Here is a 21,940-nt window from a genome sequence, read left to right on the forward strand (position 1 = left end):
CTTTATATTCCTGAAACTGTGATAATCCTGCTTTCCCCTGTTTAAAATATTGAAGCAACAAGAAAAAGGGTAGGCCATTAGTGATTCAATATGCCTTTTCATTTCCAGCTGCATTATACAATATTATATGTAAAATATTGTAGGTGGAGGTGGTAGGAGCATGCCTCCTGTATTCTGTTGTAACATTGTATTTTCACCTGTGTTTAGTTCTTGCTATCCTTCCGTCATTCAATACAACACATTCCACACATTTTTTTTTTTTTCTGCTTCAGGCTCAAACGTATTAGAAAGGTTTTCAACAAAAGAACTCCAACTGTTTTAAAAATAATGTATTACAGAAAATGTGAGAGCTTTGTCAACTTAATTTAGCCAGCCATTCCTTCAAAGAGCTGTTACACCTTCAGGGAGTAGAGGTGGGGGGGAGTCAGGGGAGCAGCACCAAGGAAACGAACCAAGATTTACCATCTTTCCAGAGCTGGTGAAAATTGTTATCTGCATATGCACGTGAGAGCAGGTTGGAAGCTTGTTGATAAAATCTTCAAGTACTCCCACTTTGTAAAACATGCTTTAACCCCACCAGCCTCTGTCTGTGCCTGGGGTGGTGAATCTGATGGGTGGTACAGAGCACCCAGCTGGGAACCCCATGGTTCCTGCTGCCTCTGAAGGGTATCTGGGTGTTTAATAGCCTTCCAAATTCAGTAAAGCTTTATGCCAAGGCATACTTGAGACAATAATTGAAAAGCAGTTGAAATCACTACTGTTTTGCAAATATCATTCACGCAGTTAATTTCTGATGAAGCTGTGAGTAGAATTTGTGCTTTGGTCTATATACCACTGCTCTCAGGAGTGCCTAGGATGGGAGGTGATGCCCAAAGTTTGAGAACAAGGTTTGAAAATGAACTTTGTATCTTCTGCCCTGTATTTTCCCAGATTGTAGGAAGGCTCTAGTACTGTCCAATTTTAGGTTTTTACCAATAGTTAATTGTTATTTTAAAGTCACAACTCTGAAAGTCATTAATTGCACAGAAGGGATGTATACTGGTATTTTATTTAAAAATAGTGAAGCATGAAAATGCTGCTGGAATGATTTATGAAGTTTGCAAGGTTCTAATGCATGTTATCTTTAACCTATTGAAGAAATTAGGCTAACACATGTTGATAACTTGAAGGTGATGGCAAGACTAAGGTCAGGTCTGAGCCATTGTGCAGAGTGGGAGTCCAGTTGCTGCTGCTATGTCAGCATTGCTCCACTTGTGGTCCAAGGGCTTCATGTAGTTTGAGTTCCCTCCTCCCACATTCCTCTTGTTCTTTCAGGTTTATAATGGTATTTGTGACACTCATTCTCCCTATCTTAAGCCCTTTTAAAAAATTCATCTTGGTCAGAAGGCACAAAATACTTCTAATGAAAACTGTTTTAAATCTTTTCTTTCTCAGTTGTGATATCTGAAAGGCATGAGGAGCTTTTCTGGAAGAGAGACTTTATATTTAGGCAGGTGAGATGCAAAGGGAGAGGGAAGCACTTGCCAGACTTTAGTGTTGACCAGATTAGTGGGCTAAGCAATAGCTCAGGATTGTAACAAGTAGGTAATTGCCTGCTCTGTACAAAAAACCTAGTTTTTTTTTTCCCCCTACAATATCTCTACTAATCAGTCATGCTAACCATGATGAAGAATGATGCTTTGTCACCCTTCAGATTCACATCTACATTTTGCACCCAAAGGTGAATGTTACCATGGATTTCCTAGTGACCTGCAGCAGTCACAGAATCACAGAATGTTAGGGGTGGAAAGAGACTGCCTAAGATCATTGAGTCTCACCCCCCTGTCAGAGCAGGACCAAAACTGGAGCAGATTACTCAGAAAGGCATCCAGACAGGTCTTGAAAGTCTTCAAAGAAGGAAACCCCACAACCTGTCTGGGGAGCCTGTTCCAGTGCTCTGTAACCCTCACAATAAAGAAGTTCTTCCTCATGCTGAAGTGGAACTTCCTGTGCTCAAGTTTAAATCCATTGCCACTCATCCTATCACAGAGCACAAGTGAAAAGAGGTTGTCCCTGCCTTCTTGATGCCCAGCCCTCATGTATTTAGAGACATTAGTTAGATCCCCCTGCAGTCTTCTCCTCTCCAGACTGAAAAGTCCCAAGTCTCTTAGCCTTTCCTGATAAGACAGGTGTTCCAGTCCCTTAATCATCCTCATAGCCCTCCATTGGACTCTCTCAAGTAGATCCTTTTCCCTCTTGAAATGGGGAGCCCAGAACTGGACACAATACTCCAAGTGAGGGCTCACCAGGGCCAAGTAGTGGGGGAGGAAAACCTCTCTCAATCTGCTGGACATACTTCTAATGCACCCCTAATGCAGTCATTATACACCATTTAGCATTTTCAGCCTATTGAGAATATTTGGATATTCTGTAATGATTGTTCCTTAGCATTAAGACTGCCCATCTCAAAGCATGCTCTGACCAACAAAAATGCCACCCATTGAAACTTGTGTGAGTGGAAATGTTTTCATCAGCATCAACTTTGTGCTCTTAATTCAGAAAAAACATAGGAGTTGTAGAGTAAACTGAAACAGTTAAGCAGTTCAGGGCCCTGTGTCGTAAAATCCTAGATAAGACTAAATCAGTCTGGCAAATTGTAGGTTTGTCTGCCTGGCAGCTGGAGTTAATGTTGAATGACTTTCCAGGGAGTTTGGGTGTTAAGGTAAGAAGGAGCAACTCCAGTGGTTTCCTTATGTCCAAATGCCAGATGCTGCTCCTAGGACAGAGTAATGTCAGGCACAGGTGTAAATGGGGAGAGGAGTGACTGGAGAGCAGCCCAGAAGAAAAGGGATCTGGGGATGCTGGTCAGCAGTGGGCTCAATTTGAGTCAACCATGTGCACTGGCAGCCAGGAGGGCAAACTGCATCCTGGGGTCATCACACACAGCATGACCAGCTGGTGATGGTCCCTCTGTATTCAGTGCGAGTGCAGCCTCACCTTGAGCGCTGTGTGCAGTTCTGGGCCCACCATTGAAGAAGGATGTGAAGGTCCTTGAATGCATCCAGAAGAAGGCAACAAAGCTGATGAAAGAACAGGAAGTAAAGTCCTATGAGGAGTGTCTGAGTTCTGAGAGCTTTTCTAGTTTAGAGAAAAGGAGGCTGAGGGGTGCCCTCGTTGCTCTCTCCAGCTTTCTGATGAGGGGAAGTGAAGAGGGAGTTGCTCAGGTTTTCTCCTTTGGGATCCTGTGACAGTACACATGGGGAATGGTTCAAAGCTGCACCAAGGGAGGTTTAGTCTGGATGTTAGGAAGCATTTCTCCAAGAGGGTGGTCAGACACTGAAACAGACTTCCTAGAGAGGTGGTCAATGCCCCAAGCCTGTCATAGAAGAGGCATTTGGACAATGCCCTTAGCAAAATGCTTTAACTTGGTCGGGCAGTTGGACTAGCTGATTGCTGTAGGTCCCTTCCAACTAAAATAATCTATTCTATTATTTCTATTTTTAAATGTTTATCTGATGTGCTGAATTTTTCACAAAAATATTTAAGCAAAAAAACCCAGAATTTTGGCCTGTATTTCAGGTTAATGTTTTGAAGTCAGTTTTTTCCACCATTTATTTTGCTTTTAATAAATTATGAATGTCCTGATGAAAACACAAAATTAAAATATCAGGCTATTTTCTTGTGCATGACGGAATTAAAAATTATACAAGACAAATGTACTAGAAAAGGAAAAATAAAATACTTAGGAAAATATAAGATCGTACAGTATATTCTGAAGCACTTCTTTTACTGCATGGTATCTGTAAACTGTAGATATCCGGATTTGTTAAATTTGGTATCTACCATCAAATGTGAGCAATGACCTGTTGATAATGTTGATAGCTTTATTGGAATGAAGAAGTTTTGTTTGTTTTTGTTTTTTTTTTTCTTTTGGTCCTGAACAGCCATTTGTGGTTCTCTTCTGGGTATTTGAGGCTGAGCTCTGACAGAGAATAATGCTGCTGTTCCTTTAAGCCCACAGCATTGCTTTATATAGATATGGCCTGGTTTATACTGTTGCTTTAAATACACAATAAGAGAGTTCATCTCCATTTCAGAAAAGGTTTATGACTGATCTCTGCCTGACTAGGAATGTTTATTTTCTTAAGTTGCTTCACTGTGAAAATGTTTTGAAATTGAGAGTCCCAAGCTGGTGATGGGGCCTTGCTCATGCTCTTTTCAGATCTGATCCTTCCACCACTAGAAACCTATAATTTTGGGATGGACCTCACATAGATCAGCCTCAGTTCTGGTATTTGTGTCCCTTTCCCATCGGTCACTCTCTTTTTAAGTCTGCATCATTCAACTGATCTATGGATGTTGGCAAGACTATCAGAAGCCTCAATAAGATTTAGTTATTGGGCCCAGTCCTTAGCAACATAGGCTTATTTTGTGTTCTCCATAACTTGATGATGATGAAATAACCTTGAAATAAAGGATTTTAGAAAAAAAACCTTTCCATAAGCAGGCATAATGGCAACAGAGCAAGGTTTCACAAAGTCTGGCTGCTCTTAAAATGGCATGCTGATGTAGGATCAGCTTATTCTTTGAAAATGACCTCTCAGTTGACTTCTGCTGACACTACATATTGATTGAGTTGACAGAGGCCAATGGAAAAATCCTTTCTAACCACATACCAGGAGTTCTGCAGGGCTGTGTTGTGTCCTGTGTGGTGACATGTGCTTTGAAAGTGAATAAATAATGCCAAGTACAGGAAGAAGCATGCATAGAAAAGGTGATATGAAGCATGTAATTTAGGATGTGGAAAATAAAGCCACACTCCTCCCTCCCTGTCCTGTCTAGCCTGGCTGTCCGCTCTGCCCTGTGTCTGCTTCGCTCATGTCACTTTCTGGTGACCATGAGAAAGATGGGACTCTGTCTGTACTCAGAAGTTTCTTCTGTCCAGGAAGGTCTCCTGAAAGGTGGTGGATTGACAAAAGGAAATGGAGCAGGAGAGTTATTTGCTTGAAGACTGCTGAGGATCAGCCATTCTGCCCTTAGACCTGTGGGAATGAGGTAACCTCCCCCTTGGTCACAGGGAATTGGGCAAGCAGAAGGTCATGCTGTGAGGATGTTTTCTGTTTATGTCTAGAGGCCAGGAGGGAATTTCACGGAAGGAGAAAAGTTCGTCAGTCCTCCTTATTCTTCAGAACATCAGCAAGCGTGAGTTATGACTGTAGGGTCAGGTGCAGCACGAGCTTTACCAAGCTAAAGGCAATGTCAGTTGTGGCACATGGATACGGTCAAGGAAGGCCTACCCTTTTTTTCAGGGGTGATAGGCTTGTGATCGGGCTGTAGGCCAGATTATGGCTGGAGAAATTCTGACAAGAGTTTAAAGTGTGAGGAAACCTTTAAATAAGGTTTTCTATCTGATTGCCTTCCTAGGTGGGACACTGAAACCACTTGTTGGATGGAAGTATACTTCATTTCGGTTCTGGTATGTACATAATGCTGTGTACATTCCTGTCAAGTATCGGTGTCATCCTTCATTGCTTGTCTGAACCAACTAATTAATGACTGCAGTTCTTTGGCAGGGCTTTGCAAATGCACATTGAACCTCTAGCCTGCATTTGCTTATCCTGTAAAAACAAAATAATTCAAAAAAATTAAATTGATGGCTATAAAATCCAAGGCAAGAAAGTAGGACTCTTTCTAAAGAACAAAGTAAGATGAAAAAATACCTCAGAAGTTTAACACTGAAGTGTTGTTGTGTTGTGTTTTTTTTCTCTTTTTTTTGAAGTTGAATAAAGAGGAAAGTGGTTTAATGCAGAACTAATTAATGCACATTTCTCAGGGGTGGAGTGATCTCTTTTCAGTCACACCTTCTCCAGAGTAGCTCAAGTGGATTAATCAATTATCATCTCGCTAATTAAACTGCTGAGTAGGGGGTTAGAAGCTTTAGATGATCATTATTTCTGTGCAGAATCAGTGAATTAAAGGTAAATAATCTTAACAAGATGCTCCTTTTCTCATAGGATCAGTCAAAGGTTAGGAAAAAGGTCAACACTTTTGTTCACGTGCTGCTTCTGAAATGTAAGTCATCGATGAAAAGAAAAAATAAAATACTTTCAAGTACTTTCAGAAATGTATTCTGAAAATAGCAAGAAAAACAAGTAAAAAAATGCCTTGGATCATCCCACATATACATACCTGCTTGGCTCAGTTCTGCATGTGACAGAACACTTAGGGTACATTCTGAAACTCTTTGTACGGTAATGCCAAGTTTCCTGAAACAAATGCCCCTGGCACAGGGAAGTGAAGTCCAGCTTTTCATGCGCAGGCAGATGGCTTCTGCCTTCTGGGCAGAGCTTCATGTTGTGGCACAGCCCTGCCTCTCCAGGCGGGCCAAACGTGTGCACTCAGGAACTGGTCCCTTCCTGTCGACCTGAGGGCTTACTGCCCATGAACACAGCTGATGCTGAGTGTGTCTTTTAGTGGGCAGCCAGGAGTTGTGCTGCTGCTTTGACTGAATATATGCTGAATGTGTGTGTCCAGTACATTGGCACACCTAGAGTTGATTGATGGAGGTGAAAAAGTGGTGGATTTTTATTTTTTTTTTCCCATAAGTAGGAGCATCTTTCTGTGATAATGCATCCTTATCTACAGACTATTCCCAAGTTTCTTCAGGGGAAACGGGAGAGGTGGTTATCCAAGAAAACCCCATGTAGCAAACTGATAGACTGTTGCAGAAAGCTACAACAGCTCCAAAGGCTGTTCGCTGGTTCATGGTTGAACACGTTAAAATCTCTCTCCTGTCTGATGATCAGGAGGTCAAGGTCTGGATGTATATACTGTGCATAACTGTCCTGAAAAGCTGTTTGCAGTCCACTTTAGAGAGGGCAGTATACTGTCGTTAGTTTGGCTGCTCTTTGTTTCCTTCTTGCCAGACCTGTTAAGATTTGGTCACATTTCATACCTCTCTTTCAACATGATATGTGTTACAGCTAGAACAAATGGAGGTGTTTGTAGAGTTGTGTTCTTGAGCTGCTCAGCACCTGGTCATCAGATGCTTGCTTTAATCAGGGTCTATAGTATGTACTGAAGGTGTCTGGCAACTTAACCAAAAAATCCAACAGTGGGTGTTTGCTCTCTGCTTGTGCAGGTGGAACCTAACCTGAGTTTGTACAACCCTTCCCAGAGAGCAATTAAGGAACTACATCTGTGACTTGAATGTTACTATTGAGTATATAATGTAATTCACTCTTAATTTACAATGTATGTGGAAGGGCCCATGATAGCTTTTTACGAATGTTTTCACTGCTATACCAGCTAGCCATTTGCTGGTGTTTATTTTTGTGTACCCCCCCCCCCTTATTCAGGAGGAAAATGAAAGTGTAAGTGCAAGATTAATGACAAAGTCAAGTTCTGCTGCCATAGCACTTGCTGGCTAAACTGTTCTGTCAAGACATTCACAGCTATGCTCTATCAACTTGTCCTTACTAAATGGCAGGCCCTGTGATGTTGTGTTTGCCATGTTGAGTGCACAGGATTTTGGCATCATTAGTACTCAGGAGGCTACAGTCGCATCCTGAGATACTTTAGATTTACGTGACTTACTTTAGTATAGACGATCTTTGTGTCTTAATTACTTCTTTCTGTTTTTCACCCTTCTCCCTTTTCTTGACACATGAGAAATTTTTTCTGATTAGTTCCTTCAGAAGGGCTTTGTCCTCAGTAGTTTATTAAGAATCCTTGACATTAAAAAGTTTGTTTTAGGAAAGGAAAAAGAGAGATGTTATAAGATCACCTGGCCTGCTATAAAAAAAAAATAATTTGAATGAGTAGACTATGTATGGAAGAACATGCTACCCTTTATTTGAAGCTCTGTAGATTAATAGTAAGGGTGTGACAGCTAGCAGAATGTTTCTGGGAAGTTTGTATTTACCATGGCAAACTTCCGCATTTGATGGACTGTTTGTGGGCAAACATTGTGGCCTCCATGAGAGGTAGCTTGCTGGGGAGTGCTGGAAGCACTTCAGAAACACTGGTCCTGTTACCTGGACAGTAAATTTTCTTCAGACAGAGCAGGATATGGTCCTTAAGTCTCAAATAAGACCTGACTGATCTTGTATTACTTTACCATAAATCGATCCTTTCGTATCAAAAGCAGTGCACCATCTGCCAGCAATAAACGTTGTGCTCTCATTTCTGCCCGTTCTTGCTCAGATTAAAATGTTTTAGCTGTAAATTTACAAATCTGGGATGACTGAGTGTTAGCACCATGAGGTCACTGTGGCTGTGGTTAGCTAACAGCCAACTGCATTTCCTCATCTGTTATGGGCTAGCAAAAATGCAGGGGAGTCACGTTTGCCCATGAGGGCAGAGCCTAACTCTACATTGTTGAAATTACATTAATATAGTGACACAGGTCTTATATTTAGCATCATATTAAGTCTTGCTCCTCCATGTCTATCAAAGCATCAGTAAAGAAGCCCTGTCTGTGAAGAGCTGGAAATGTGGTACCAGCAGGTAGAGAAAAATGCCCAAACAGCTTTCTGCAGTGAGCTGGAACACAAGGGAAGACCAAGGGCATTTCCCAGTTCAGGGGTTTTGCAAAGATTTGTGTGAGCAAGAGCAAGCTACTGTACAAATACTGAGTGTGGGTTGTTGGTGTTCAGGAGCAGGGTATCGTGGTGAAGGAAAGGCTGTGTCTCTTTGAGGAGCAAAGCCATGGGTAGGATAAGTTAGTATGACAAAAATACAAGTCAGGCACAGTAGCAGCAGTCTGAAGTTAGTGATAGAAGGGATCCATGACACAGGTCACAGCAGTGTTACCTGAATGCCGTCGCTGTGGCACTCATAGCCCTTCCCTACAGCTCCTGGCTGTGTCTCCTGCAGCGATGATGATGAGGGTTTTGGTGGCCTGTGCTGTAAATGTTCTGTATAGATAGGTATGTACACTTGCCCACCAGCAGAACAAGTCTCTATTTTGTACCTGGAACTTTACAAGTGGCTTTATGGTAACAACCAGGAAAAATAGTACTTACACTTTATTACTCACGTTTTCTTTTGGGTGTAACTTGCAGCCTGACACTGCTCTACTTTGCTAGCCATTGTTAATTTGTCTCTTTTATGTGGTGGTTTTGCAGCTTGTATAATTTGCAATTTTGTCTGCATTTTATTTTAATGGGACAACCTTTGTTTCAGTGAAGTCAGTTTGAGATATTGCTCTAATTCTACCAAGCAATCTTACAGAAACCCCCAAGTTCTAGTACTCTGTTGTCCTATTTGTATGCTCAACAGATTCAGATGGAGGAGTTGCTCCTAGTTTCTATTCTACATGTTTTTATGTAATATTTTAATTGAGAATCCTGTTTTGTAGTTGTGTACTGACTCCATCACCAGGATTTTCATGCTGTCTTTCGAAGCATGAGTATGATAAAATTCTTGTGTTAATTTTAATTCAGTGGTATGTCAGTTTAACTATTGTAGAAATAAGGACATTTTTATGACAAGGTGCTGTGTGCTGTGAAGAAGCTGTTGAAAATCAGCTGTGCCAATTTAAACATCACAGAAAATATTGTAATATAGTCTGACACTTTGCAGCATGAAAAGACAGACTCTGTAGAGTGTGAAGTTCTTGCCAGCTTTTGGGAGCTCAGTTAGACACCATCTTCAGTTTATATGCATTGAAGGAGAAGAGTGGCAGTGTCCTCTATTTTACTATTTTCAGGTGGTGTAGGCAAAAGAGTTGCTAGTTACTCTGTATCAGTCTATTCAAAAGCAGTGGCAGCTTCTCAGAGCTTGGCTCAGCTGCTGCAAGAAAATGTCCACAGGAGGTCTTGGTAGCTGACACACAGCTATTTTGGAGAGGTCTTGGCTGAGATTTGATAGCCTGTCTGGGCCTGGGATGTGGTAAGCTTTAAATAGGTATATATGGACACAGATATGAAGGTGCTCTTGTGTGGATGGCAGTCTTGTTGTGGTCCAGGCACCATTCACGGTTGTTGCCACCACTGTAGCAAAGAGACTTCAATGGTGCTGACACATTTCAAGCCGCCTTTCCTGGTGGTGTGTTTCTCAGGTGGAAACCTGGACAGCTTGACAAAAACTCCTCTTGAAGCATGTGTTTTTGTAGCCCCTTGCATTACTAGTTTCTAACTTTCATTTGTATATAGAAAGAAGCTTTTAGCCGCTGTGCGTGATCAGTCCATGCAGAATGCGTAAAGGAGGTGTGAATTGAGCAGAGATGTTTCTAGCTGCCTTTTGTGTGCAAGTTGTTGGCTTTGAGTGGGAGGGGTTAATGATTTAGTTGGCAGTGGTTCAGAAGAAAATTAATTTCTAACGTATCTAGGGATCCGCGTATTAACAAAATAGGTTTTTGTTTTTCAGGTTGCCAGCACTAGAAAAACAGAGGTTTCCAGCAAAACATTCTTCAGTTTCTAAAGCAGCAAGGGCCGTGTTGACAATACACCCCAGCCTCCCTCCGTGTTTTCACCCCAGGATGCAGAGGGAAACAAGGCATTCGGAGAGCAAATAAATTATGCAAGGTTTGTTTGTTTTTATTTTGTCAGTTTGTTTATTTCTGAACATATACATTGGATTATGAAGCGGTTACAGGCCAAGGTTTATATACAAGCAGCTTAAAATTCACTTTAGTCCCTGAGTCTAAATGTTTTGTATTGACTGGGTGCCTCTGAGGTTTTAGAGTCAACCAGTAGTGAACACTGGGGGAAATGCAGGCTATCCAATTGTTTCTTTTGAGGCGTTTATCCAATGCTTAATGCCTCTGACTTCAAAATAGGTTGTATTTACAAAACTTCAGTACAGACAAGCATCCAAATCTTTAAATAGCATAGATGCAGTTTTCTATACTTAAGGCGGGAGAGGGAGGGATAAAGACTTTTTCCTGCCCAGCTTTTAAGAGTGTTATGATGTGGTAAATGTCTGTCTATCAAAGGAGAGGGAACAGATGAGCAGTTTCTGGTGTAGACTGCATGATTCCAGAATTAGACAGAAAATTACTCCTGATGTCTCACTGTTCCCAGAGGACAGAGTGGCATTAAAGTTCAGTTCTGGTGATCATCAGATGTCTTCATGCTGTAGTCACAAATCTAATGTTTGGCATATGAGAGAGAGAGGTGCTTTGGTTGAGGATTTAAAAGACCTGGTACAACTGAGTTTAGGGGACGACAGGTTTCCTCCACCCCCTTTGGTTTTGTCATGTGAAATAAAGGGGTGGGTTTAGATATTTTAAAAGACTTAATCATGATGTTTTATAAAAGGGTGATTAGAGTGTTTATTCAACTTTTCATTATTTTAAATTGCTTCAGTGCTGTTTGCCATTATTAACTGAAGAAACCCCACATTGCTGTCAATACTGTGCTACCTGCTACACCAGGTATGCTACTAGTTAACACAAAATCCAGATGTCTCTGGGCTTTGTAGCAGGAAACCACTGCACAGCCCTAACAAAGCCACCTTTTAGGAAGTGTAGGCCTATGGGGCAGTTCTGCTCATTACAAAGTCCTGGGGAGCAGGGTTGGACCTCAACACATCCAGTTCATCCTCATTCCCTTGGAGTTTCTCTGACATGACCTTAAACACATGCACTGGTGTGAGGGCTGCAGTTTCAGAGGGACTTGGTCTCGTACTATGCTAGAACAGGATTGCTTTTCTTGCCTGACAAAATACTTTGGGGCAAAATTTTGCTAAATAAACAAGAGAAGCATCAGAGTCACAGAGGTTTTTTTTTGATTGATACACACCAGGCAGGTGTCTCTTAGAGCTGATTTTTATGTGATACTCAGTTAAAGTAAATAAATAAATGTATTCAGTTTATTTTGTAACTCACTCATCTCTTTTAAAATCAGTATATAATAGAGCATTGCTGCAGTTTTTAATGATTTTAGCATTTTGCCACTGGAAAGGAGTTAAGGGTATCAATGCCACAGAAATAAGGATGCACAAGCACTGCATTTGCTGCTGTTTGGTTAGTAGGATATATTATAAAATGAAAATGGATTTGCAGGAATAAGCAGTGTTTTGTTGAACATGACCACAACAGTCTAGCAGCTCTTCTGAATTTTAGAGTTTCACTTCCTGAAAAAGGTCAAGTAATGCAAACAGCCAACCCTAAAATAGCCAATTCTGAATGATTTTGGTAAGTGGGACAGCCATGATGCTGTGCCATTGTGATTGATACTACTGAACTTACTGTTCTGACGTGTTGTGCCCTACTGCTCAGGTTAAAAGTATCACTGTGGGTTTAAGCACAGCAGCACTCGTAAAAAGTCTCAATTTTTCATGCTAGTCTATGTGTTTGGGCTTGAAGATTGTTGTGGGTTTGTTGGGTTTTTTTTGTTGTGTTTTTTTAATGGACCTGTATTAGTAAAAGGAAGTGTTGGACCTGATTCTAAAACTTAATAAGTCTAGCATCTGTTGGGGCATTGGGTCCCACAAGCGACAGAGCCTGCTGGTGGTTTTTGCCACATTTCAGTGCTGTGGGGCAGATGTACTATGTATTGCCTTGCAAGTTCCCAAGCTTTTTAGCAGTCAGCATGTTGTGCTTGATTTTGATTGTGATGACCTTCAGCTTTCCAAAACGCTGTGAAAACCCTGAGCAAGTTTGTTGGTGTTAGAAGGTGAATTTGAGAATCATGTGAAGACATGGAAGAGAAGATTACAGCATACAGATTCTTAATGATAAACATACCAAGAACATCCTAAAATTAAAAAGCAGTGTCGTGCATTGAAGCATTCATTTGCATTTTTCTAAGGTGTAGCTGCATTTTCTGACTGTCCCTTTAATTCTGCTCTTTTAATTACCTGCTGACTGGTTCCTGGGGTGGAAGCAGCAGGAGCTGGACCTGCAGCAGCTCCCTGACGTAGTGGTTTCTACAGGCAGAGAAATGGAATTCCTAAGGTTACTTTGAAACCTGGGGTCTTCTACTGTAGACCAGCAGAGTGACTTGAACAGGAATCTAATTAAAAAGTCCAAGATATTGAATAAAGCTCACAAGTGCCATCTGTTCAGTGTTACAACCTGAAATTACTCAGTGAATCACAGTAACAAGTTTGTTTGTTCTTGCATTTATGTTGCAGCTGAATTTTGTTACAGCAGCCAGTCCTGTACAGACAGAGTTGCACAGATTCTGATAGTGTTAGTAACCACTTGGACTTCATTAAGTATTCCAACCAAGTATGTTGTGGAGATAGAGGTGGATTAAAACTTAATCTCATGAGAAAGGTGTTGATACCCTACAGGCCCAGTGCTGATTTACCAGCTTAGAGCATGCTTGGAAAGGGGCAGCATGTGCTGGGTGCTAAGAAGGTATCTGGCCGGGCCTGCTTCCTCAGGCTCTGCAGAAGCAAGTCTTTCCTGGCTGGCTGGAATTCCCACAGGATGAAGGTACATGGATCATTCCCTTTGCAGGGTGGTGGGCTTTAGTTCCCCAGGTCCAAGGGCTCCTGGTTCATATGACTGAAGAACCTGCTTGCTGTGTGTTGCACATAGGCTTCGAAGTGTCACTTTGCCTTTGGGCACCACTCAAAAGGCACAAGCACGGATGCCCATCCTGCACATTGACTCTCGAGCTGCTCTGGAGAGTGATTTGTTGTGCATGCACAAGGTGTAGAGAACATGAGTTAGGAAGAGAGCTGGTTAGCATGAGATACAGATGTGCTGAAGGTGGTAAGACTGAAGCACCTACTGGTATGTGTTCATGCTGGATCTTCAATGGTGGTATAGCCTGAGGAAGGCAAACACTTGATTTTTCAGAAGAGCTTCTGTTGAAGCAAAGTTGATGTATAATTGTGATCAGTAGGCTGCTGTGTGCTTATTTTAATAGCTGCTTAATTAGGGCCCAGTGTTGCTGGCATATGCAACAAGACTGTGGACTCAGATGTTTGATTAAGATATGATCATAAGTTCACCGATAGACTCTTGCAACAAATTGTTCCTAGGTTAAAGTAATTAAAAACAAGGCTTGGTTCTTTATCTCCTTTCCAAGTGAAAGTCTCACTCATGTAGTTGATTGGCTGAGAAAATGCCAAAGAAAAGTTTGTAGACCCAAGTGGAAAAAAACCCACCAAATTGTGATAGAATTATGAGGAAGCAAATAAAATGTGAGAAGAATACACACCAGTGCTTTCATGTAAACCACAGAACAGAGGAGCCTTAAAAACTTTCAGTAACATGTAGTGTTGGTACCAAAAATGTACATTAAAACTCTCTGTGAAACAAGGTCAAGACACGGCAGAAAGAAGCTTGGTGACTAGTTAGGCAAACCTGTGTGACTGATGTTCAGGCATAGTGTACAAGAGCAAAAATGCAGAAAGCTGAAAAAGCAGAGGAAAATGTTGATATCATGAGGGAAGCCTTGTGGCCCACTGCTTAAGATCTGTGTTTAGGAACAATTTCTTATTGACAGGCAACAGTGGATAAATCCAGTAAAACTGTGTTACTGATTTCCTAAAAAAACCCCAACAAACAACAAACAAAAAAAGCATATGGTATATGTGTTTTTTGCAATGTAAGCCTAGAAGGAATATATAAGGCTCTAAGGACTTCAAGTTGAAATTATATTTCTATCTCCAAAGCTGGCCAGCTGTAGTTATTGCCTACCCTTATTTTCTAGTCATACGTTACTTTCTCTGATGCCTGGGTGTTCTCTGTTAGCTCGACTGCTCTGGCATTGAGGATCATCAGCCTTACTAAAGATGACACTGAAAAGTTAAGCACACCTGACAAAATTTTGATAATGCTACCCTCCATCCATGCTTGCCTCCCGTAAGGCAGCGCTCCCTGTCACCTATATCCAGTTTGACACTTTTATAAGCTCGTACTGCTGGCAAGATGCTGGGCTGAAAGGAGCTAAGTGGCACTTTCCCTCTGTGGGGCGGGTGGGGTGTGCCTTGGGAAGGGGAACAGAGCTTCCCAGGGGAGTGCAGGGTGCTGACCTGTGGCCCTGCTGGGGTAACTACCTGTGTGTCTGCTCTTGCTCTGCAGCCAGCAAGGTGCATCTTGTCTCTTGTGCTGGAGAGCTCTTCCTCCTACATTGTGACAGGAGGTGGTGGGGGGCTGGTATGTGTAGGCAGCAGAGCTGATAACACAGCAAGCTCCACCCAAGGGTTTTCCCGGTCTGTGTGCCTAGGCCCTGAGCAGAAATGGTGGTGTTCTGTGTGTGAGCATGGGAGTTCAATGTCAGCCAGGGTAAATTGTTGTTCTCCCACCTGAGCCTTACCACCATTATCAACAGGCTGGGGGCCTCCCTGCTTGGGGTTCTGACAGCTGCTGCTTTTTATCTGCTCCAAGATATACTCTCCTGCTCAGTATGAGCTCTCATTCTGCTCCCTCTTTCCAGTGTCCTGTGAAATCTTACAGTGTGATCTACTAATACATCATCATCTACCCCAATGTGTCAGACATCTTTTTTTTTTCTTTCTTCTTAAAATTACATACAAAAAATATTCCCTGCAGTCTTCAGCTGAATTTGCATATGGAGTTAATCTTAAAAAAACATGTTACACTTTCATATTGGAGAATGACATATTTCAAAATCATTGACGGTAATGCAGGATAGCAAAATGATCTTGGAAATAGAAACAGAAAACAAAATTATGGGTAATGGATGTTGAGCATCCTCACTTGAAAACAGAGCTAGTGTTTCTTGTTCAGATACTGATGCTTAGCACAACCTTTGATGTCTTATGAACGCGTTGTGGACAATATTGCAAACAAAAGATTGCTGGAGATTTTTTTTCCCCTCTAAAAGACAACATTTAAGAAAACATTGCCTCTTCATATTGGTGTTACAAAAAAACTTAGTGCTTAATCTGATCCAAATGTTTCATACATATGGGTGACCTGAAATTTTAACTGCTGTTCTGTCTAGCCTGTTTTGGGCATTTAAAAATAAATTATTGGTGGAACTGAATAAAATAGGTGGGCTCAATTAGAGATTTGAATAAACATAATAAAATTATTAAAAAAACCACCAAACAATGAGAAGAAAACATAATCTTTATTAATAATTTAATAGTTCTGGAGTTCAGTGCACTTCCCTATAGCAACACTAATGTGGCAGAAGTTGCTACAGTGTTGCAAATTTAGTTTTCAGGTGCCTGGGCCAGTAAGTGTAGCCTCAGCTCATTCATTAAGGTCTGACTTCAAAGTTCAGCTTTTAGTATACTGATACAGTTGCTGTTAGGTTGCCCAAAGTCATAGTTTGTGTACCAGTAACAGCTTTTGTGACAGTCCAGTATCTTATGAAAGACATTTGGCCTTTAGGTATGTTTCTCCCTTTGGACCTATTAAGCCATTTGATTTCAGTCCCAAATGAAATGGAGTTTTGTAATTATATTGTCACCTCTTCAGATATACTGCAGAATTTGAATGGAAGCCAAATGGTGCTACCCACTTTTCTGCATTGCTGATGAGGGATCTTGTACACTAGTTGCTGAGGAACTTCCCTCTAACCTTAGAAAAAAACAAAACCCAAAACCACTCCAGTTTTAGGATGTGCAGTGCTCTGGATTGAGTCACTGCAAAACTCAGTTTTAATGTTGTGGATTTTTTCCTGCACTATGAAAATGCAACTGGTGTAAGAACTTCCATGTTGTCTTTTGCTGGGCATGAAATGGTGGAAAAGGCAGGTCATGGTCCAAACCTTTATCACAGGGACTGATAAATCAACTCTGTAGGCATTGAACCTTCAGCTTGTTGGTGTATCAGAGGGAGGGGCAGAAATTTCTTGGAAGATTGAAGGCATCAAAAGTGGTGATTGAAGTAATCTTATTTATTGTTTTGGTTTTATATTTCAAAGCTTTTTCTTAACCCATTTCTGCTTTGTGAGTTGGCAAAATGGATGAAATTCTGTCACTATGGAAGTTAGTGGGAAGTTTGCTTTAATGCTTTAAATGGGACTAAGCTTTCACCTGCTGTTTTTTAAGATGGTTTGAGTGTTTATATAGCATGTGTATACTTTATGAGTTCTTGGTTTGTAGGTAACAGTGAAAGCATTAGGTACCTTTTTCTGTTATTGAAGAAAATTATACTTATTTTTACAGTGGGAAGTTTCACCTAGTTACAGCACATTTTGTACTAGTTTTCTCAAAATTTCCTGATTTTTTTTTTTTTTTTCTACAGGAAAGGGTGTGTTTAGTGGCAGAATAACTTTCAACTAAGACAACCTTTTGATTTTCAAGCTATACAGTAGTAAAACTCATCTAATATTTCCCTGCTACTTAGCTGATATGCTTTATGTATTTCATTAGTTGTGTGACCTCGATGTATGTAATGGTAAAAGTGCACATGGAATCTTTTGAGGAAAGAACAACTGTCTCAAAGGAAAAAAAAAGTTGTTGTGGAATGACATGGATGTTGTCCTGATTGCTGTCTTGAAGCAGCTCTGCTAATTCCTCTAATGGATAAGGAAAAATCATTACAAGAAAGAATTACATTTAAGATGTATGTCAGTGTAATCTGTAGAATACTTCTGCTTTTTTTTCCTAAAAAATAACTGTATGAAGATGTCTCCTATTGATACTTACCCTAGAACACTGACATAAGATGCCTTTTTTTAATATATTGTATACATATTTGCATATGTGGCTTTCATATATTTTAATTTGCATTAAAAGACTGTATGACAGGTAAGTGGGAATAGTAGAATATTGAGCAATAATGAAATATTAGGCTGAGATATTTATTTTCTGGCTATTTTTAACTGATAAAATTTACTGAGATGAAAAGCAGTTCTCAATATTGTGCCGGCAGTTAAACCCACATGAGCTGTGTCCTAGCATTCCCTAGTAAAATCTGTGCCAAATTGTTACTGGGTTCATCTGTCTTCCAGGACGTGGTCTTCTGTTGCACATTGGCAAACCTTGACTCTGAAACATGATTGTTTCTTTCCATCTGTTGATATTTTGCTGTAGCCTGAATTAAGTGCCCTTGAGGGCAGGGACTGAATTCTTACTCCACCTTACCTGACACAACAGGAGCTTGTGCAAAGGGAATGGATGCTTTTGGGTGTTAGAGCAGAATAACAGGTGCTAAGGGGATGGTATGTGAATGGATCTGGGGTTAGTTTGTAGAATCATAGAATGCTAGGATACTTTGGGTTGGAATGGACCGTTAATCTAGTCGAAACCCCTACAGTGAGCGGGGACATCTTCAACTCAGTTGGGTTACTCGGAGCCCCATCTAACCTGACCTTGAAAGTTTCCAAGGATGGGGCACCAACCACCTCTCTGGGCTACCTGTTCCAATGTTTCACAACCCTCATCATAAGAAACTTCCTTATATCTAGTCTAAATTAACTGTCCTTTAGTTTAAATCCATTACCCCTTCTCCTATTGCTACAGGCCCTGCTAAGAAGTCTATTCCTATCTTTCTTATAAGCCCCCTTTCATGAGTGAGACAGATGAGGAGAAAGCTCTGACGTGAGGCCTACTGTGACTTTTTTCCATGTGGCCTTTTTCCCCCCCAGCCTTTACTTTAGCATTCACCACACATTAATCTTCAGCTTTCTTGTTTTCACAGCCGTTGCATGTCCCCCCATCTGTCCATGTAGATGAACCATGACAGTACTGAACAGTTAATACCCAATAAAGCATGTTTCCAGGTGGCAAATAACTAACTATTCCATAGCTTGTTGCCTTGTTCATCCTTTTCTCCTCTCAGAACTCAGAAACCACGCTGGGAGAGGAAAGCCTTTTTGGTGCTTGTTCATACCTTGTGTCGGCAGCATCTGGGTTGTTTCAGGAGCTCAGCAGATTGCTGTACTAGAGCTTAGGAAATGATTGTAAGATGTCTGTGTTGGTTTATTTCCTGTGTGTCATTTCCTGTGATATTTCTACAGAATAGCCTTTTCTGTTACACAGACATAAATCACCTGTGCTATAATGCTGCCATAGAAAATGAAGCCGTATGTTACACATGCAATGAGACTGTAGTTCTGTCTACTAATGCTATTAAATATACTTAATATACTGGCAGTTTTCTGGAAAATTAAGAGTGAATTCCTATGGGAATAACAAAATAACAAATTTATGTGTATTTGTGTCTCATTTTGTGATAAGTCTAAATGTATTTCTGTCTTCTGAAATTCTTTTGGAACAAGTTGAGGTTTTAGCTAATGTACACATCCTCCAGCTTTTACAGGCTATAATTTCTTTACTGTTGTCTTTGTTCTCCCCAAAATATTATTAATTTCTTCTTAAAATAATGTGAATTTAGATCAAAGTATTAGCAAATAGCACAGGATTGGCTGCATACCCAGAATCTCAAAATCAGTATTTATCCAGACTAAATATAGCCAATTGATTAAAGTGGTTTCAGGTTTTGTGCAAGTCAAGAAGCTATTTATGTGTGTTGGAATAAAAGCCATACTGTTGAACAAAGTTTTGATTATTCATAGAAGTTGGAAATGAGAAGATATTTGATTTCCAAGGCTTTTTCAGAATTAGTAAAGGAAGATTTATAGTAAAATCCAGGAGATGAAGGTTGAGTTTCTTAAGGTCTTTGGATTTCATGGGGAAAAACAGAGAGAATGAAGTTGATGTTTGGCAGTTTTTAAAAACTAATATATTGCAAGGCCAGAAGCAATCACTGTAATCTTCTAGTTTGATTTCCTGAATAACACAGATTGTGTGACCAAAATCTATTTATTCCTAAGGACACATTTATTTCACATAGCTTTGCATAATGATGGTTTGTTTTTTTTTTAAAAAAAAAAAAAAAAAAGAGGCTTGATAGACTGCTTCGAAATGACTATTTCTGTAACTCCCCATAAATCTTGCTTTGCCTCAGCTGCTGCTGATCACTGCTGGAGACTGATTCTCCTAAGTGGACCTGTGAGCCTGACCCACCATGTCCTTTTCCAGGTTCTTTCAGAATGTGATGAAATAAGCAATATATAGTGCTTTACCAGCTGTTGATTTTTCTGCGTGTTTTGAGACCGACAAGGCACAACATGACGTAGTTTCCTGCTGAGTTAAGTGTACAAGCTACAGGAAAGGATGCAGCAATATAGCTTCAGGTAGCTGAGCCCCATCCATCCCCTGGCCAGCATTCTGCTTGGAGGAGCCTTCTTGTCCATGCGCATCTTATCTCTTCTCTCTGTCTTTCCCCCTCCCCACCCCCGCCCTTGGCTGGGGATAATGATACCACTTCAGGACAGCACTTCTGGATTTGTAAATTAGTGTTTACATCATATTTGTTATGATAATATGCCCTAGGTAATTGTTGGAACATGCTTTGCCAGGCAGTAGCAGGTGGCATTCAGCAGTAAACAGCCTGATTTTTTTAACAAGTTATGATAGCAGAAAATTTAATAATTTCCCTAGACAAAGTCTTGGCATCACTGAACACTGTGGGGATTTTACCATCAATGAGATGTGGGTTGGATTAATCCACTGCTGTGTTTGGTTTTGTTCCTTCCCCCAAAACCCCACCCCCATTTATTTATTTTTTTTTTTCCCCTCTGCCCTTGGCAATTTTGAGTAAAATTTGCTCTTCTGGAACAGAGATGGCACCCTGATTGTATTGCTAAGCATTGCTTCCTGCAACAGACAGTTAGGATTATTAACAGTCCTGGTCAGAACCATGTCATGAGTTAAAATGTTGTGAAATTTTAAACCCGAGGTTTTATAACTGACAAGATTTGCAAATCTTAGTCACTGCTTCTGTCTAGACTGTGGAAATTGAAAGAGCAAGTGTAACACGGTGTAGTGGCAGCTTAGATTTTGGCAAAAAAAAGTAACAAAATATTGTTGTACAGAAAACTGACTTTGTCGTGAAGATCCGTTTTCGTTAGGAAAAAAATAACTGCAGAACTGTACTGTCAGCCAGTGAAAGTTTTTTTCCAAATACTTCTGCAAGAAGTGTATGGAAAATCTATGCTATAATTTTCCCCAAAATATAGTCTAAATCTGAAAAGGCTATTTTAAAGCAAATACAGTATTACAAAGTTTCAAAGCCATTAGTTGTAAGCAGTGTGCTGTTTATTTGGAAATTATTGCTTTTGCCTGTTTCCTGTAAAAATTAATCCAACCTGCTGACACTGGTAACAACTATTTTTGTTTCATTTTGGCATGGGCAAAATGCTGGAGCCTTTTTGCACCATTCTAACGGATAATACATCATTTCCCTCCCATGTTGCCTTTTTTTGCTAATTTGACTGTATGCATAACCATCCTAAAGTAGCTTGGTCTAAGATGTCCTTGTGCTTAGGAAGCTCTCCCTGACATCTATACAAATGTTTCCTCACTGAAAATCAAGCTGAGTTTTTTGTCATCTTTTTTTGATGAGGCTGGTCAACAGCTGCTCCCAAACCTCTTTATATCAGCCTTTTATATACTGAAAGAATATTCTTTTTTCCATTTTTGTTCTCTTTTCTCAAGAGGTTTGTCCTTTTAAATGTCTTCAAATCGCCTATGTCTTTGTTCTAAATAACTGAACAAAGTTATGTGAAAGTTCCAACAATATTGATGAAAGAACTTTCTTTGATAATTTTAATAGATCAAAGAATATTTTATTTTTTATTAAAAATTGCTGACTCATATTGTTTTGTGCCTCTCTTTCCAGTCTTGTGTCATTCTTACTTCATTCATGCATGCCTGAAAAAAGATGCACTAAAAGATAAAAACAAAACAACAACACAAAAAACATTATTTGCAAGAGGAGAAGAAATGTAAAATAATTTCCATTTCTTTAAGGAAATTGTTTGAGCTACTCTCAAAGCTTGTCCCTTTTTTTCCCTAACTGTTGTCATAGTGATGTTTCATTCTGTGACTTGCTTGTAGGACATGTTTTTCAGTGAAATGGAACAAACATTGACTTCATCTTGATTCTCAGTTGCACCAGTGTGAAATATACATATCAAGAACATGTCACACGTTCAGCGAGTTTATCGCCTGAATTCTGGGATGTGATGTGCAAATACACAGTTGAGATATTGCTAGCTGAAGGAAGTAA

The 21,940-nt window shown here is 40.3% G+C and overlaps 1 protein-coding gene across 1 annotated transcript in view; it reads left to right on the forward strand.

The window, feature by feature from the left end:
- The first annotated feature begins 10,384 nt into the window (after window positions 1-10,384).
- The window catches only part of TIAM2 (TIAM Rac1 associated GEF 2), a 140,239-nt gene continuing 128,683 nt past the window's right edge, over window positions 10,385-21,940 (forward strand). The window contains exon 1 of the mRNA XM_051613430.1: window positions 10,385-10,508. The gene's annotated coding sequence lies outside the window, so the exon portion shown is untranslated. The remainder of the gene's footprint in view (window positions 10,509-21,940) is intronic.

The sequence above is a fragment of the Apus apus genome, chromosome 3 (genome assembly GCF_020740795.1).
Source record: "Apus apus isolate bApuApu2 chromosome 3, bApuApu2.pri.cur, whole genome shotgun sequence".
Taxonomy (NCBI): Eukaryota; Metazoa; Chordata; class Aves; order Apodiformes; family Apodidae; genus Apus; species Apus apus.